This window comes from Drosophila subobscura, chromosome J (genome assembly GCF_008121235.1).
Source record: "Drosophila subobscura isolate 14011-0131.10 chromosome J, UCBerk_Dsub_1.0, whole genome shotgun sequence".
Lineage (NCBI taxonomy): Eukaryota > Metazoa > Arthropoda > Insecta > Diptera > Drosophilidae > Drosophila > Drosophila subobscura.
Window position 1 is genome coordinate 6128791 of NC_048532.1, and position 16362 is coordinate 6145152.

The following is a 16362-nucleotide window of genomic DNA, read 5'->3' on the forward strand; positions in this document are numbered from 1 at the left end:
TTTTTGCCACATTAAAAATGTAAACTTAATTTTAAAGCCAAGGCGGAGGGACCTCTGGGAGCCTCTCTCTTTGCGTGCAGAGTGTTGCTAGGGAGAATGAAGTGTGCAGGGAATTTTTAGTTGCGAGTCGGAATTGGTAGTGGAATCTGTAGTGTGGGGCGGGAGGCAGGAGCCAGTCTCATACAACTATAATGCTGAATCCCGACGGTTCTTTCGCTGAGAAAACATTGCGCATAAAATGCCAAATGCTTTTCGGTTCTGTCAGCATGTGTATGGGTGTGGGCTCCGCTCGTAAAGCAAACGATTGTGTAGCCCAAGCCCAAGCCCAAGTTACAACACTGACAACAATGTAGGGACCGATGTCGGTCGTGGACTGTTTTTATGCCCCGCAAAAAGAACTGTAAAAAAGGCCGCTGCCCCCTGCCCGCTGTCAGAAAGCCGAACAAATTGCATATGAGCATTTTGCATTTTCAATTTAAATTTTTCGCGCTCACTTCGCCAGGAATCTCCCCAAAACAAAGGAAGACAAGCAGCTGGGCTGGGCGGTAAAGGGTGCAAATTGAAATTTCACGCCATCTCTGCATATAATTTCTTGGCCAGAACAGCCCAAAAGGGCAATGACCTTTCAACAGTAGACTCGTACCGCTGCACACATTGGTGTAGGCCAAAAATAGAAGAAAACTTGAGGTGGGTTCAAGGACTGGCCCCAGACAACGCCACCGAACTAACTGGCGATTGCCTGCGGGGCCTGGACTAGACTGCAGATTTCTTTGCGATTATTTTCTTACATTTTCTTTCATTTTCTTTTGCTTTACTTCAGTCGGGCATAATGAGGCACACGCAAACACACTTCTAACACCCACATGTCACGCATACGCCCTCCCTCCCTGTCCTGTCCTGTCTGACATTCAGTGGAAGAAAAGCGCCAAGAAATGAGTCTATTTTGAGATACACTCTCTAAGGAGAAAATAAACATTTGAGTTGTACAGAAAAGAGAACGACATTTTAGCATTTGATACCTTGGCAAATTGACATCTAAATTCTGGTACAACCAAAAGGAATTACTCGCATGCAGATGAAGAGACAGGGAAAGCTCATGCCTACCCCACACTGCCACTCTGGAGCCTGCCTTTTATCAGCAAAATACACCACAAAGATAACTAGGGATAGAGATGGAGATAGAGATGTTGCAGAGGCAGATAGGAATGGGGGGATGAGGGGGACCGCTGCCCAGGCTTTTGCGTTTAATCTTATGAATCTTTGAACATACTTTAGCACTTTGACACTTTTGCCCACCGGCGGCAGCGGCAGCGGCGTCGGTGGCGACGATGGTGGCAGTGTCAGGCAATGGCAAACAGTTTTTGGTCGGCTTTTTAGACTCTGTCGTAAGAGTAGTAGCAGCAGAAGGAGCAGCAGCAGAGTGCCATTAGAGTACATGGAGTGGGGATTGTGGCAAGGGGTAAGGCGATGGAGAAGGTTCTTCTACCATCCTACGTGTGGCGGCTTTTCCCAGTGTCTTAGATTAATGGCAGTTGGTGGCTGAAACGTTGCTTTTAGGTGTTGTGCGCGAATAGAGTCGACGTGCCTGAGTGCCCTCCTAAAGAGGCTCCATTCCCTCGAAGTTGGTGTCTCTATTTTGGAATATTTTTAAAGCATTGACCCCAGAGAATTACCACAGATAAAATCAGTTACAAGCCAGAGAGACTCTTCTTAAAGTTGTATCCCATTGCAATTAATGGCTTGAACAAAATGATGCATTTATTTTGCAGCATTAGGACTCTCTCCTGCCCTCATAAAGAATTCAAGACAAAATTGAAACTTTAATCTCTTATTTCATGATATTTAATTTATTTAAATATCCACAATGTTGTCCACTCACAAATAAATTTCAAATTAATTATAAACAGAGCCGTAAACACATTGAAAGAGAGTTTGTTGGGGGATTTAATCGGTTTTGTTGTTGCTATTGCTGGGTGCATTTTCTTCCTTCCATTTTATTTTGCGGTGCAACTAAATAGAAAATGAAAAATTTATAGAAATTCAAATGCCATGTTGCCGGGCCCCAACGCAAAGCAGGCTTAAATACGGGGTCAGAACTGGTGAAGAGATACAAACTGGAAAAGACAGAGCCCGAACTTGGATTGGGTGAAGTGGAAAATGTGCGACGAAGGCCAGGGCAGAGGCGTGGAGGATATTCAGACGGAGAGCTATCAATGGCAGCAGTTGCTACAAAATGCCAAATTTGCATATAAAGTAAAATTGAAAATGCCACTGGGAATCTGGCTTTGGTTTGGGGGAAAGCCGAAGAAGTGCACAAACCAATCCCGGAAAAATAGAAAGCAAACACCCAAAAAGCCGACAAATGCAGTTCTTGACTTCAGTGCAGGCCAATGTTATTCTCTCTTCTTGTTACTTCCTTCACCTTTTTCCCACCCTCTCCTTTCCTGGGCTTCTTGCGTTTCCTTTAAAAATATTTACATTGATTTGCTTGGCTCTGGTTTTCTCCTGCCGTTTCATTCGTTCCCTACCACTTGCCACAGTGTTGAAATATAAATTGCAGGCACTTTATATTTGATAGGCAGACTTGCGGAAATGCGCGTCACGTACAGCAGGTGGCAAGGGGCAGGGGGCAGGGTGGGGGCAGGGTTTAGGCTATGGGCAGAATCAGAAGCCACAAATCACAAGCGTCACAGAGATGTAAGCCCGCACTAGAGATGGCAATTCGCGGAATGGTTTCATCTAAGCTGCAAACCACGCCGACATTCAAACGAAATGTATCAAACACATTTACAAACATTTTTCCATCACTAAAAGACAAACTCTAAATAGTAGTTCCTCCACAGATGAACAAATTTCAACTCGCGATGGAGCCAAGCCCTAATTTGACCCACTTTACCATCTCTAAGGCCTATGCTGCCGTGAACTATTTTCTTTTCGGTTACGCTGGCAGGTAAACGCTGCTCGGGAGAATCCTCTCTCTTGGCCACGGGGCCTAACTGATACAAATTTGTTACACGTACAACGGGAGGGTAAATGAAGGGCAGGGATGGGCAGAGAAGGCGAAGGTTCTGCCAGGATATCCCTTTACTGGAGAGTACGTGTGTTCGTTAGCCTAAAATCCGCGTTGGCTGTACAACCCAGCATCCCCGCACGTCTCTGGTCTGTCCTGCAGCCTCCAGCTGCCGGTTTCCATCCATGGTCGTTGTTGTTGTTGCTGTGGCAGGGCTAAAAACTAATTCGAAATTCATGGGCTCGATTTGCATTTTTGATTACTTGGAATACACTCTAGTCGGTCGCAACACTACGCATGCTACCTCGTGAGTAGGGCTGGGCTTGAAAAGCGAATAACTAAACTAGTTGTAGCTATTTTCATTGTCTTGGGCTTCCGCAAGCAGCCCAAAAACTAGGCGAAAAAGGATGGGATATACGACTACAGCATATACATAAATATATGTAGGTTTTTGGCCATACATAGTGTGGGGTCCTGTGCCGCTAAGGTGTGATATTTATATTTATGAAAAGGAAAATTGTGCGGCTTTAGGGACTTGGGGACAATGTTTGTGTGGGGTGAGGCAGAATTGTTCGTTAGTTTTAAGTAATTGGGCGCTGTTTTATGGCACACAAGCTGGTGCAGGTGCCGGTGGGGAAGACAGGTGCACCTTTGGGGGAGTCGCATAAATATTAAAATAAAAATAAAATTAATGTATGCGTTACGGTTTAATTGGTTGCAGTAAAACGTGTCTATCTCTCGCTCTCCCTATGTGTATCTTCCCCTTGAGTGCTGCATTTTTCTGGCTTTAATTAAAAGCACACGGTTAAATATTTATATCATTTTTTACCCACAGGGAAGCACTTTGTGCAACCAGGAAATGTGTCTGCAATAAACCAGAGACTGTAAAATGTGCGGATACCACAAAATTAATAAAATTTAATGGGTGATCAATATGAAAGGTATTTAAATTTTTCTAAAAAGTTTAATAAAGCAATCACCTTTTCCCGTACACATAAATTTGCCCATAAATTCGCATAAAACAAGGCCAAACTATTTCATTTTACCCATACACCAACAGTGTACACATACATGCCACACTTTTCCCAAACTCTCAGCTTTGTCTCCCAAACAGAACCGAAACCCCCCCAAACTAATGGTTAGAGTCCCATTTGTAGTCATTTACCTCTTTGGGGGGCGGCTCTGCCTTCATTAGGCCACTCCACAATTTCCATACAATTTCATTGCATAATAACATGAAAATGTGCTAATTTGTTTAGTCAGCGCGGCACTTTCCCAACTGCACTAATGCTGACAAATAACTATAATAATAGCAGCAGTTGGAACAGCCATGCCGAGAGAGCTGCGACAAAACTTTCAAATATGTTAAGCCTGACACTGAATCTGCCTCCACCTTGGGGATCGGGTCTGCCCATTGTCATTGCCTTTGATGGCGCGTTGATTGTCTACGTGTTTGCGTGTCACCCGGACATTAGACCCGGAGGTGGGCAGGGACCGCCACCGCCAAATGACTTAATTAGTGAAAAATTTCAGCAATGTTTTGCAGCTAAATATTCGGAATATTTCTAAATATACCTAATGGAGATATATTTTTAGACAGAGAAATGTTTCGCTCAGAGAAAACAGAAAAGTTTTCCCCCTGGGACAATAAATTACATTAGCCACATTAACTTTTTTTCCCCCCCTTGATTTTTGATTATGTTGCTGTCTACCTCTATGACAGAGAGAGAGAGAGAAAGGGGTGTGTGAGTGTGTGCATGTGTGAGCTATATCCTTTTGCACACGTGCCTGCCAAATAATCGACCATGTTTCCTAATCATTGACCCTTATCACCCTGTCATTGGCGGCTTTAATTAAAGTTCAAACTGTCAGACAGCAGCAGCGAGCGCACGTAAATTGAATTTTAATGTATTGTACGTATACGTATACGTAATATCAATGCTCCAGCAGAGTGCGCTTGCCAAACGATTTTGCCCCGTCTTTAATGCAATCAATAGAGAACGAGTGGCACGGCTCTACGAAACTTAGCCCACATTTCGACGAGTCGAGCCGTAAGCTCTGAAGCAGCCACTTGACAAGCTGCCGCAGAGGGGATTGCCAACAGAGAAGGAGGAAGAGCAGGAGGAGGAGCAGGAGAAGGAGTAGCGAAAGAGTGCTGGGGGAATAAAAGCGAAAGGCGTCGTCCTCAATTTCTCAATTTTTTTGTCTTCTGGGTTTGTTGTCCTCGCACTCGTGCTCGTCCTGGTATTCTATGGCCTAGTTTTTTTTCGGAGCGTGCAATCAAGGCGGTATTGGCGCGTATTAGAAAATGCCATTTCTCATCAGAGAGAGAGAGAGAGAGAGAACGTGTCGGAGAACGGGTTGGTAATTGGAAGATGCTACTCAAACAGCTGCAGTCAGTTCCAATGAGGCGAAAACTGAATTGTTTGCGATCTAAATTCTTATAAAATTTCAATAGAAAGCAAATGCATGCCATTCAGCCTCTGCGCCTATCAATTGTTTATTAACTATTTCTATGTTTGATTGGGACTTCCGGCTGGTTCGTGTTTATTGTGATATTTCTGGTATTTATTGGCACTTGAACACTGTGCTGCTGCCGTGTCTCCTCTTCGAGTACTTGTGCTGTCATACGTGCTGTGGAGGTTTTATCTTGGCAATTTATATGGTTTTTATGAAAATCAAATTACATACAAAAAAATATCGTTTCAATTTTTGCCTTGTCAGTGGATTTTTGCACTAAAGTGGGAGGGTTTGCTGAGGCGCTTCAAGCGTTTTCAATTGATTTGCTTTTGGAAAAGGCATTTATACAAAAATGCACATTTATAGTTTTTTGCGTGTTTTTTTTGTTAGTGTGAACTTTGTGCCGGGGTTTTTTAATTAATTGAGTGTATTTTTGTGACAGCAAATAGATAACAGCATGATGTAATCAAACAAAAGGCAAAACAAATCGAGAGTTTGATTGCAATATGGGTTTTCAATTTCATTTTTGTTGCTCTCTCAATTTATAGTTAATTATGAATACTACAAAAATACATGCACTCGAAAGCTTAAACTTGTTCCTGCACTTTAGGGTGCTATAAAACAAGTTCTGTGACAAGCGAAAACATTCAAGAATCTTTTGATTTCTCATTTCTCATATAAGAAAACTTTCAAATTAGCTGAACAGCAAAAAAGCTGCAAAAAAACGAAAATGCGAGGCACAAAAAGCAATTGCCATGGCCAAGAAAATTCGTTTGCGAAACTTTTGCACCAGACAGAAAGAGAGGGGGTGGCGGCCTGTCATGTGTGCAAGGAAATATTGCAATCTGCAAGAAAATGTTTAAAAGCAGTCGAAATATTTTTCCCATTTCGCATTTCGAACTTGTTTGTGGCTGGCTCCACTGGCAAACATTTCTCCACCCATATGTACAAACGAGTGCGAGTCGGAGAGTATGCAAAGTGAAACTAAATGGCGTGTAACAAGCTCTGAGCAAGAAAAACAATAAACTTTTACTGGGGGATTGCCTCGAAATATGAAGAGACGGCAAAATAAATTGAAAACATATTAAAGACTGGCGCCAAAGCTGAGATCAAATTGATGCCGGGCCTGTGGGACGACGGCCAAAACCGAAGCCGTTTCCCCAGAAATGCTGCGAAACTTATAAACTTTGACAACAACATAGCCACAGAGAATGGGAATCGGAATGGGAATCGGAATAGGAATCGCAATCGGAATGGGAATGCGACTCCGACTTCGTCTGAGACTAAAGTGGAATAGAAAAGCTGCAAAATGAAATGGCATGCGAGTCGAGTCGAGTTGACGTTGTGGCCAGGGGCTCCACAGTCCAGCAGGCACTTGCATTTCTCTGGATCACGCAAACAGAGCGCAACGGACACGTACCCATAAGCAAGGGGGAGGCGGCATAGTTCGAGCATGTGGCCATAACAGGGGGCGTGGCTGTACGAGTACAACACAGCAAACAACAGCACTCTTGGGCCTGCCAATGGCACAGTTCAATTTCGCTTTAGACAGGAGCCACACAACAATATAAGGAAAGGAAAGAGAAAAGAAATGGATGGCTGAGAGAAAAATGAAACTTGCAAGAACAAGTTGTCATCGATTTAATCAGGGTAAAGTTTAGATACATATACATTACAATACGGATTGACAGATTGTTTTTGCTGTAGGCACATAATTGTGGTGGTACATTGAGACATTGTAAATGGTTTGAAGGTAGCTAAAAGAGTGCAGATACTTTTGATCATGCATTTTAGGTATCTTTTGCCCTTCCAAACAGATATCGTATCCGAATGGCTCATATTAAGTTGCCTTTATCCTGTAATTCTGTTGCAGGAATCCGTTATGCGTACCCTCCCCTTTTTCTCTCTTCCAGAGGCAAATTTAATGCATGAGTTTTGGGTAGACAAAGAGAGAGAAGTCCAAATGAAATACGCTCCTAATTAGTGGCGACCCTGTCCCCATTTTTTTCGCAAAGAGCCAACAAAACGAGAAATTTAATTATTTATGAAAACATGAAAAGCAAGCGGCATTGCCTCGGAACATTTTTCATTAGAGCGGGCGGACGTTGTTCTGGTTCTACCCCACCATAAAGAAATGTTTTACAATGTAATTGCAAAACGTCCAAGTCCAAAGCTAAACCCAAACAAAAACCAACTTTGACCGACTACGGCCTGACCGCTGTTGCGGCCTTGAAGCTGCGCTAACTGCCAAAGGACGGGGCCAAAAGAGAGCGAGCGGCGGCACGGGCTAACTCATATGTAATTTGTTTTCAGCCAGGACTCAAAGCATGCAAGGCAAAGAACAAACAGCAGCACATATTCTCGCACTCATGTGGGTATTATACAGCCACGATATATTAAACTCGTACACGCGAGAGTGGCCAAGAGCAAGCCCCCAAACAGAAATGGAGGGAATGGGGTGTGGAAAAACAAGCCATTAAATAGGCTGAGGGGCAAAAGTCAAAGTGAAAGTATCACGGAAGCCCCCGAATAAAATGTCGGTCACATTAGGGTAATATATATTTGATACTCGTTTGTTGGCCAAGGGAATGTGCCCCCACTAAGGGTTCATCATTCATTTGGATAATGGTATGTCGGAAACATAACTCTGATTGAGGTTATAAAATGTACTCGAACTCGGACTCTCTTTATGGAAAGATTTAAGAGAGAAATATTATATATTCAATTGAATACTTATTTCCTTTGTGTCGTTTTCTACAATAATCTTTATGAGACTTATATGATAACCCAATAATATAATATTTAAATAGATTTTCAGTTCATTTCCGCTTGAAAACTTTCCAAATTTGTTTTTTTTTCGCTCAGCAAGAGCAGAACATGTTTGAGCCCGAATCTCCTCCACTTGAAAACCATTTGCAACTCCAGTTAACAAACAAAAACTGGCAGAGGAAAAACAAGCTGTGATGTGTGTTGGCTCAACAATTTACATTACAATATCATGTTGTATATTGTGTTCTCAAACAAGTAGAAGCTAAATGCCAATAAAACAAGCTTTTTAAAAAGTTTTCTATGTTTTTTCTGGGTTTTTACTCTGGCTACTTGTGTGTGATGTTCCGGGGACGAGTGTGGGTGCTCGAATCCTTTTTCATCATGTGCCGACACACACATCCTTTGCTTTCTGTCCGTCTCTGTGTTACCATGTTTCTATGTATCTATGCATGCAGAATGCCCATTTTGGTCGCTGGCTAAATGCGTTTTTGTGTAGGTTTTTATTTTTATTTTGCCAGGGCAGGGACAACGTGCCGGGCCGAGCCCCATTTAGCCTTCAACTCTGGCCGCTGCTTGATATTGATTTTTATACGCTGCTCGCTGGTCGCTCGTTCTGTAGTAGTTTCTCTCTACAAGGTTTTTTAATATTTAAAATCATTCTCTGTGTTTCTCTTTCTCTCTCTCACACTCTCTGTTGCACAAACACAATTCGGAAATGACCCAAAAACAGCTTAAATCTCAATAAAAGGCCATTTTGACTTGAACTGTCAGTCGGATGGGCAGGCGAAGGGTTTTCTGGGTCGATGTGTCGGGTCGTATTGGGTTGGGGTGGGGTCTGGGTGTGAGTCTCTTGTTTTTAGTCGTCAACATTTCTATGCCAAGTACTCTCTCACACACACACATGTACTTTGTTGTTGTTGTTCGACTCTGCAAAGTGAAATTGTGTTAAAAATCGCATTCCTTTCTCGACTTCTGTGCAGCGGAAATTGAAAATAGCGTCGCGTTGTGTGCCACTCTCGTCCTTTTTCCTTTTCCGCTGTTGTTATTGCCGCTGCTGCTGCTGCTATTGCTGTACAAAATGCTCATATGGCATGAAAATTTAATTGGAGTAAAATGCTGCTGCACAACTCTCAAAAACTAGTTAGAGGACGACGGCACACGGGGAAAAAACGGGAAAAGTGCAAGAAAAAAGGAAAGAAAAAAAACGAATCCAGGCAGGGGTAGAAAAATCGCTGGCAAAACTAGCACATAAATCAGCGAGAGTTTCCTTTTCCCCTCTTTCCCTCTCTTGCCCTTTCTCCTTTTTCCTCTGAGTGGTTTTTTTTTGCACCCTCTTTGGCTGCCCCTAGATTGAAATGTGCATATGGCATTAGCTTTAAATATAGAAGAAGCTTATATAAATAATATGAATCTTCTGTGTGCCACCGAGCGGTAACTCAAATGTTTATTAGTCATATTCATAGAGTATCTTTCGGGGAGAAGAATTGGTAGGGGAAGCGTTATATGCGAACTGCTATTCGAGGAAGAGAGTGGGTATGAAGTGGCGAAAAATAAACAAATTTCACATATAGGGAGATGAAATAAAAACCTTAACAAAATGCATTTATAACAACATTGTCGGCCGCATAACAGTTTTCCCCGAAACAGTTTTTCCACCCACAAACACAGTCGTCTCGCACCCATTCCTGCAACACCTAGAAGTGGGTAAAATATATTTATGAGCTTACAGCTCGTAGTTACATAAAATGTAACGATAACTGAAGAGCTGACTGGTTCTACTAAAGCCCAAAATAAACACTTAATTTATGCCGTGAGAACGTGGGTGTGTGTGCGTTTGTGCCTTCCGGGTGCATTGCTGATAAATCAAAGCCCGCAAAAAGTCTTTGACACTGCTCTCGGCCATGGTCGAGAAGCTGGTTCCACCTACAACTACAGTCCACAAACCACACAGTCCGCACAGCCCACAAAATTTGGTCACTTGTATGTCTGCCCCTTAGGGCCTGTCTCTGTGCCGCACAGCCGAAAGAGTCTAAAACAGAAAGTACAAAAAAAACACACGCACACGAGCACGTTACTTGCACACATTTTATGCTGACATCAGCTGTTTTGGGAAGAGCTTACGGCTTGGATTTGCTGCTCTGACCTCGTTTTCCAGAGAGCCCACAAGCCAAAGTAACAAACAAGCAACCGAACCGAGTGTACGAGTTTACGGACAACAAAATTGGCAAAAACACAGGGAAGAGACAGACAACACAACACAGGAATATGTTGTCCAATGGCCAAATATTTGCCATAATGCGTTGGGAAATACACACCAATCCAGAAGATGATGGAAATATATTTGGATAAGAGAAAAGGAGTCCCATTCCAGTATCCCAGCAAAAGCATATAATGCATAACTCATATGCCATGTGGGCGGAGTTTGCTTGATGGTTTCCATTGCCCCTTCCTTCGGGCGGCACAATGACAAAGTTCGGGCGGGGCGAATGAAGATAAAACATTATGGAGCACCATCAACAATGTTTAAAGCGAAATTAACTCGAGTCGGGCTAAAGGGAGACTCCTTTAAAAGCTTTGAGGGCAACAAAAGTTCACGAATTTCAGCAAAATCATGTCGCATAAATGATTTTGAAGAATTTCTTAGATACGCAGTTGCTTGCAAGCTGGAATGGGATTTTAAACCTTAATTTTAAAGCGGATTTTGGATGATTTTTCCAGTTAATTTGCTTAAAAGAGGCAAAAATCCCAAAACAATAAAGGAATTTCGTTATCTAGAAAGTGCACTGGTGAAGCCATCGAGTCGATTTTCATTAGTTAAGCACTTTGGCTTTGGAAATCTCAGTACCGACCTGCCACAAAGTTATTTTTAGACTGGTAGGTGCGCCATGCAGGAGGCCGCCTACCTGCAAAAAAAGTACAAAGGCCAAAAACTATGTCAGGCCTGGCCTCCACTTCCCCCCCGGCCGCCACACAAATATAGCCAATACAAAAATAATCCAACAGTTGATGCTCCCAGCAGTTCGTTGTCCTACAAAAGTGCCACAAAAGTTGTGGGGGGCTGCTGGCAGCCTTTCTTTAGTGGCTGGCAGACTTGTCTTTGTAGCCGGCTTAAGGATTGCCATCTCTTTCCCCTCTATCTGTATTATGTACATACATATCCCTCTGTGTGTGAGTAAAAGATAAACTTATGGCACACACACACAAACACACACGAAGACACACTGACACTGAGATGGAGCGCAGGAAACGAGAATAGATGCCTTTCTCTCGCTCAGCAAAGCACCTCCCTGCGGCCACCCATTCGTCACACGTAGGGAAAATTCGATTTTCTTTTTTGGTTTCGCTTACTTTAAGTTTTGTGTGTGACTTTCAGATGCTTTTCCGAAGAAGAAGATGCTTCAAGATGCTCGCAAAATGCTTTAAATGCTTCCTTTGTGGTGGTTTGTGTTGGTTTTGCTTCGAAGATTATTTCTGGCTGTGTTTTGTTATTCTGGCGCTATATTTTTGTCTGTGACATGTTTCTGGTCAAAAGCGGCGGCGACCTTGACTGCCAGCAGCATACTGCATTGCACTGCACTGGTCCTCGGCCACTGCCTCGGCGGTGAGGCGTCTCTCTCTCTCTCTAACACTGTTCTGGACACATTTTCAACTAAATTTTTGACTGTGAACTTTGTTTCAAGTCGCGCAATCAATAAAAACAACACACGAACAACGAACCCGTTTGCGTACACGTAACGGCCACTTTCTCGATTTTCTTTTGGGGAAATCACAAAACACACACACGCGCACGTACACGCACACACACACTACAGCACGGTGGGGATCTCTCTCATATTGCGGTGGAAAATTGACAGCTGGAATCGCGTTATTATGCTGATGATGAGATTTCCTGCTTATATAGTAAGCATTTTCATATTTTCCTTTCTTCCTTTTTTATTTATTGCGTGGGGCTCTGCTCTGCTTTGGCTCTGACTGAGCAGAACGTGGACGCGAGGCGATTTCCGTGTGGCTTGCGCGCTGGGTCTCGTGCACGGTACGCGTCCTTGTTCCAACTACTGACGTTCGAACGGTGTGACACGGCCACAGACTCGCAATCGGAATCCTGGACGCCCCCGAAAGAAGGCAGAGGCCACAAATGAAGCTTTTGCTTGTGCTTTTTCAGAAACCAGAGATTCTTGTGCTCTCCGTGTCTCTCTCTCTCTCTTGGCACTTTCCATTCAGCTGATTTCATGCGCCTGCTCCACTTGCTACTCTCTCACTCTCTATGTCTCTCTTCTGTGTTGTTCGCTCTCCGTGTTGTCCCAGGCTCTTTTTTCCATGCACGTGTTCTCCCCGTTGCCACCACCCGTTGACTTCTTCACGTTTTTGTTTTGTTTTCGTCATTCGTCGTTGGGCAAGGTTAACAAAAACAACTCTGTGTGTGTGCGCGTGTGTGAGTCTCTGTGTCTGCGAGTGGGTCTGGTCTGGGCGCCAACATTCCGAAACATCTGATTGCTGTCAAAAAAGGTTCCATGTGTCAGAGATTCGGTTGGACATGCGCATTCCCATACGGAAAACTGCCAGAAAGATGATGGTCGGAGGTATTTGGGCTTAGATTTTCGCTTAAGCTGTGGCCATGGTAACTCACATTTATGGTTTATGCTATGATTTTTGGAAATTAAGTTGATTTTTCTAGTAAAGAAGTTGATTTAACTATTGGAAGTGTTACTATTAATACGAATTAAATAAGATTGAATATCTGCTGCTCTGCATCGACAATCATTCCACGCTCATTAAAAACAAATAACAAACTGAAATGCAAACCCCAAAAACCAACTTTTAATATTTAAATGTCAAAATTTGCGCCAAACTTTTGCAGCCAGAGAAGCAACAGCAACAATGCACTTTTAGCTGCTTCCCTCTCCACTTTTTCAACCATTAAAACCTTGGGCAAAGTTTCCACTAATTCTCAGCTGGCTTGGCTTAGGGTCACTCAACACATTCCCTATGCGCGGCATTAATTTCGCGCTCTGCAAATCTGCGACATTTATGCCGGGTCTGCTGTCAGTCTAAACTAATATTAAAGTGCCATCTTGCACCCAAGCCCCACCGGGATGCCAGTTCACACTCCACGGCGCTGCTTATGCTGGATGCTGCCCCCAAAAACTAACCACAAACACCAATTACGCGTATGCTGCTGCTGCCTGCCTCCGCGCGTAGAAAAAAGTGTGCTAGGAAAACGGTTGCCGTGCGAAATTATGGCCAGAGACCGCAAAATAAAATGAGACAAGGCTCAGCACAACTCAGCTCTACCTGGGAGCTGCACCTGCACCTGGGCCTGGCCCCTTACTTTCTGGCTCTGACTGTGGCTATGGGTGCTCGCCAACAGGTAACCCTTTTACTGACGCCAACAAAATCTGTTGCAAAAAACGCAACCAACCAAGCGGCGTGCATACATATTTTCGAGAAAAGTTGGGACATTTTTGCTAGGGCGTTGACGACGGGCGCTTTTTATTTTTTGCCGGCGCGTGAAAATCCGAGAGGTGACACTTGTCCAAATTATCTTGCAGGATAAACAAGCGCACTTAACGTGTTATCAGAGGCAAACGATGCCAGGCAACAGGATGAGGATGAGAACGAGGATGCTATCAAAACATACACACAGTACACACACACACACACACACACACGGGACACTCCAGCACACAGCTGCCAGAGAGAACGGAGAACATAACCAGCATTGTAATCAAAAGCAGGCGAAAGCTGGAGGAGCGAACAAAACTGACATGCAGTTGACTCCAAAAGAGTCGTGGCCCAGGATGAGGCATGCAACGGACGCCTGAGAGTGTGACCGTCGACAGCGACGCGTCGTCCTCCCCACTGTGAGGCAACTGCCACTGCCACTGCGAGTGCGAGTGTGACTGCGAGTGCCGGCTTGTTGGTGTGTGTCCACACGGTCGACAGCTGCTGCATAACCCATACAACTCCTCACCCTCACACTCGCGCACTCACACTCTCAAGCCAAGTTGAAAATGTTTAACACGAAAAGGAGTTATCACGCTGACAGCTTAGCCAGGACCCGTGGCAGCCCGAGGCTCGTTGCTGGTCCCGCTGCCATCGCACAGCACAGACGACGTGCCTTGCTGCAAAATTATGACAAAGTTGTGCGGGAGAAAAATGCGACAGAAGGGCGTTGAAAAAATTCTCGGAAATGAAAACCACAAAATGGAGAAAACTTAGCCCTTCGCGAGGCCTTTAAGATGCTGCGCTGCTGCTCCTGTGGTCTCCACAAATAAACATTGCAACTTGATGTGCCTTTGCTGCTAAGAATGGAGTGAAAATGGTCTATGAAGTGCCTTACATACTTAAGTTTAAAAGAGATTGTTGGTTTCAGTAGGTAGAGTTGGGATTCGGAGTGGAATCTGCCCAGAAAATTACATTTATATACGAAACGAATTGATTGTGAGTGCTTAAACCGCTGGAAACATCATCCATCCATCAGCAGTGACTGCGCATTAAAGCTGTCTCCGATGTGCAGTAAAGTTTTGCCCGTCCTGCCTCCCTTTTTCCTGGTAAAATATCTACCAATTTGCGCACCTCTTCACATAAAAGCCCTACAAACTCCATCCTGAACTCATTATGTGCTTATGGACAGAACATTCAACAGGAAAACAGGAAAAAGGGTTGAAATTCCTTTTTCCAAGCCAGCAAAAACCGAGGGAGTTTCCAATCTACTAACCCACCAAAAAATTAAAGTCCAGCCACACGAAAAAATAGTGAAAAATAAAAGAAGAGTGGAGAAATGCGAAGAGTCCCGCAGGCTGTGCGGCAGCAGCAGGATCGCAGAGCAAAGTCGTGGCAATGGTGGGTGGAGAGGGGGCTTATGCCAGACAGAACACGCCTACATCGGGAGGCCGTCAGCTACTGTCACTCACCGCAGTCGCACTGCCTCATCCTGGGGGCAAGGCTGAGAGTGAAATGAAGTCGGGGTAAAAGCGCGAGCGGTTTTGAAGAATTGAAGTAGCCGCAGTTGTTGGTACAGAGCCGGAAAATGAAGTTCCCGGAGTAGCAAATTTTGCTACTTCTTCACGCCACTTCATAATTGCCGTCGATTAGAGGTTTGGTTTGGGTTTTGCGGTGGCTTTCGGCCACCTCCGAAATTGACTGTAAAATGTGGCCACAGAATCATTTAGCTCTCAGATTATGACAAAGTCGGGGGGTCTAATTACATGTGACCCGCGACAGCTACCCGCCAGCCTACTACTCTTTTGACGGCATCTTTGTTGTTTTAGGCTCTAAAAAACAGCAGCAGCACCACAGCAGCAGCAACAGCAGCAACGACATGGTCACAAAAGGCAACTTAACCCGTTAACGCGTTAAAGAGAGCAAGCCGAGTGGTTAAAAGCCAGCAACGAGCGAGTACCATCCAGATGATGCGGATGAGAATGACGGTGGCGCCTGGTTAACTCCGGCTGACTGGTGGCTGCCTTGGTTTACTGGTTGGTTGGCTCTTTGCTTCCAGCTTCCAGCTACCAGCTCTTGGCCTGGCCAGAAGTGCGCGCATGGGCTCGGGGCAGGGTTGAAGAATGGCAAGTCAAAGACTTTTTGAGTGGACTGCAGCACTCTGCAGAGGTTAAACACTAACCTGATGATGGCACAAGCAGAAACAGCAGCAGCAGCAGCGCAACAACAAGAAATGTGGAGAAAACTTCAAAAGAAAATATCCCACATGAAGCCGAAGTGGATATGCTCTGCTTGCAGAAAGATTCCTAGGGAAAATAGTGGAAAATGTAAAATTATAAACTAAATCAGAAATTTTGTTATACATTCAATTTACATGTAAATCTGTCAAACTTCATTTGATATTAAGGCAACACACATTCATTCGGCCACTAAACTTTCAGTGCCATCAAACTGAGGCTTCTGTTTATGCAAATATGTTTGGGTCTGAGGTTTTCCTTTTCCTTTTGCTTTTGTTGCTGTTTTTGCACATTTGTAACTGTGTTAGGCGTGAGGAAAACACACACACACAAAGGGAAAACAGGTGAAAATGAAGACATTCTGTGTGTGCTGAAGTTGAAGTTTGTTTTGTTGGCATTTTTTTCTTCCTTTTTTTTGGGCTAGAGTTTGCTTACCTTTTGGCC

At 44.0% G+C, this 16362-nt stretch overlaps 1 protein-coding gene across 1 annotated transcript in view; it reads right to left on the reverse strand.

Moving 5' to 3' along the window:
- Positions 1-12310, reverse strand: part of LOC117895427 — a 57661-nt gene extending 45351 nt beyond the window's left edge. The window contains exon 1 of the mRNA XM_034803065.1: positions 11588-12310. The gene's annotated coding sequence lies outside the window, so the exon portion shown is untranslated. The remainder of the gene's footprint in view (positions 1-11587) is intronic.
- Positions 12311-16362: the final 4052 nt, after the last annotated feature.